The sequence below is a fragment of the Elaeis guineensis genome, chromosome 1 (genome assembly GCF_000442705.2).
Source record: "Elaeis guineensis isolate ETL-2024a chromosome 1, EG11, whole genome shotgun sequence".
NCBI lineage: Eukaryota > Viridiplantae > Streptophyta > Magnoliopsida > Arecales > Arecaceae > Elaeis > Elaeis guineensis.
Window position 1 is genome coordinate 185,278,842 of NC_025993.2, and position 2,942 is coordinate 185,281,783.

Genomic DNA, 2,942 nt, shown 5'->3' on the forward strand with positions numbered 1-2,942 from the left:
CAACTTTTACTTTTCGGAGACGCATCGTGATCTACGGGTATGGGACGTGCCGAGAAAAGAAGAGTTGTTTATCTAGTACTTTCCGGAGACATGCCGTGATCTATGGATACGGGGTATACCGAGGAAAGATAGATATTTTTCTTAAGATTAATCATATCTATTTAATTAAAAAAGAGATACAACTCTGCTAGTGCAAATTAATTCAAAACTCCCGAGCTCTTTATTTTCTAATTACATTAATTTTAAGATAATTTATTTTCTAATTCAAAACAACGCTTCTTTCTTTTATTTTGTAATCTCAACTTAGCCCAAGGTCCCTGAGGATACGATCTCGACTCATCCTACCTACGTAGTGAGTAGAGTTATTTTTGATGCTATCAACGACTACGCATCAAATTTTGGCATCGTTGCCGGGGACCTTGGCATGGTTGAATTAAAAAAAAAAAACCATTGACATTTCATAACACTTAACTAAAATAGCGTAACCCCAAATATAAAAATTTCTAACTTGATTGGACACCTTGTTTCTTTGCATCTCATCTCCATAATTAACTTTAAGGGCAATAACCCATTAATCAGATAAGGTGAGAATTTGATCACCATTCCATGGTCCAAAAATCATAACCTTCATTCTGCATTAAACCAAGTCTTAATTTTAAAAGCAACTAGACGTCAGCCCTAGGAATTTTGAGCTCAATAGGATAAGAAAGCTCTAAAGTTGAACCGAGTGCAGATTGGGTAATTGCTCGGTGTCTAAGGCAAGTGGTTAAAGAAAGTGATTTTCAATTGGTTCCATTGACTGACCTGGCCAACTCAGTTGGTGTCTAAGGAAAGCAACGAGCAGGGAACCTCCCACATCTTACGCTTACCTGGCCGAGTCAATTAGTCAATCTTGAGCTTGGAGTGCTCAAAGGCGGTCTTGAAAGTTAGGAGCTGTCTAGATCTAAGTTAACCTTAGGATAGAGAGTCCATGCTTATTTAAGTTGATTGCAATTAACATTTAAACATTAACTAACTTCTCCCTTTTCATAGATTTAAGATTCTTAGGTTCTTCTCTTTAGATTTTCTTCACTCTTTTCTCACTTTATTATAAATATATATATATATACATATATTATAAAAACTAAAATTTTTTGTGTTTACTCTAAAGTATAATTGTAAGGTGTATGCTTGGCCGTAGATCGTTACAACCAGAAATCCAACCTTTTGATCCAGAAATAGAAAGAACCTTTAGAGCCAACAGACGTAAAAATATGGATCGAAATCAGGAGAATGATCCACCCAGGCAATTGAAGGAGTACTTTACTTCTTCCACATATACCTACTCTCCTTGTATTCAAGTGCCCCCTGTGGAGGTCACTCAATATGAAATTAAGTCCAGTATAATCCAAATGTTACCTTCATTTTATGGACTTCGTAATGAGGATCCTTATAAATATCTTGAAGAATTTCTTGAGATATGCTCAACTGTCAAAATTCACAACTTCTCCGATGATGCTTTTAGGTTAAAATTATTTCCTTTCTCACTTAAGGACAAAGCCAAATACTGGCTACATACTTTGGATTCCATGACTATATCAACCTGGGACCAGCTGCAAGGAGAGTTTCTCAAGAAATATTTTTCCATAGAAAAAACTAATCAAATAAAGAAAGCCATAACTAGTTTTTGTCAATTAGATGGAGAAATATTTCATGAAATATGGGAGAGATTAAAGGACCTTATTAGAAAATATCTCCATCATGCTGTACCCAAGTGGCAGTTAATCCAATATTTTTATGATGGGCTATTTGAAAGACATCGACAAATGATCGATGCATCATGCAGTGGGACATTCATGCTGAAAAGTAAGGATGAGGCATGGCAACTATTTGAAATTTTAAGTAAAAATTCATTACATCATATGTCTGCCTCTATTAGAGATAAACCCATGTTAAACCCAAAGAGAAGTGGAATATATGAAGTAGAAAATACCATAGATATCCATCATAAGGTAGATAAATTATCCCAAAAGTTAGATCGATTATTAAGTATAGGACAATCACCTTCTCCATCCTGTCAGATACAAGATATATGTGCATTGTGTTCGAGCCCCACTCATTGTGTGAATGATTGTCCGGTTGCATCATAGTTTCCTGAACATGTACAAGAACAAGTCCATCAAGCCCAAACTACTCATAGACCAGGGAACAACCCCTATTCTAGTACGTACAATCCGGGATGGAGAAACCATCCAAATTTCTCATGAAAATCACAACCAGTGGTTCCTCCGGTGCAACAAAGATCAGGTTACCCAGATAGGCATCCATCCCAGCCACAATACCAGAACCCTCCTCAACCCATTTCGAGTACTCATAGCTCGACTTTCGAAGAAAAGGTACTGCAAGTACTTAAAGGACTAGAAATGAATACCCAACTCCTTCACTCCCATACGCAATCAATAGCAAAGCTAGAGACCCAGATAGGTCATCTAGCAACAGCTTTCAGTAGGAGGGAAGAAGGCAAATTACCTAGTCAGCCTATTAATAATCCAAAAGGTCAGTACATGGCTGAAAGCTCCTTTGGTTTTGAAATTTTTTTCGAACATGCCAAATCGATCATGACCCTTAGAAGCAGAAAAATCTTAAATCAACCTGAAGTAATCCAACAACAAGAGCAACTAATTTCAGCTACAACAGAAAAGAAGAAATCTGAAGAGAGGAAAGAACCTGTTAACCCAGCACCTGCACCTAAAGCTCCATTTTTCAGTGCTTTAGAATCTTCTCTACCTCTTGATAAGAAGGGTATAAAAATGAATGAAATGTTGGAACTGTTTAAACAGATCCAGATAAACTTATCTCTTCTCGATGCCATTAAGCAAGTTCCGACCTATGCCAAATTTTTAAAGGACTTGTGTACACAGAAACGAAAATCAAAGGCACAAATACCAAGAAAAGTCTACCTA

The 2,942-nt window shown here is 36.7% G+C and overlaps 1 pseudogene; it reads right to left on the bottom strand.

Moving 5' to 3' along the window:
• Positions 1-1,649: 1,649 nt before the first annotated feature.
• On the bottom strand, positions 1,650-1,747 carry LOC140854948 (small nucleolar RNA R71; annotated as a pseudogene).
• Between the last annotated feature and the right edge of the window lie 1,195 nt (positions 1,748-2,942).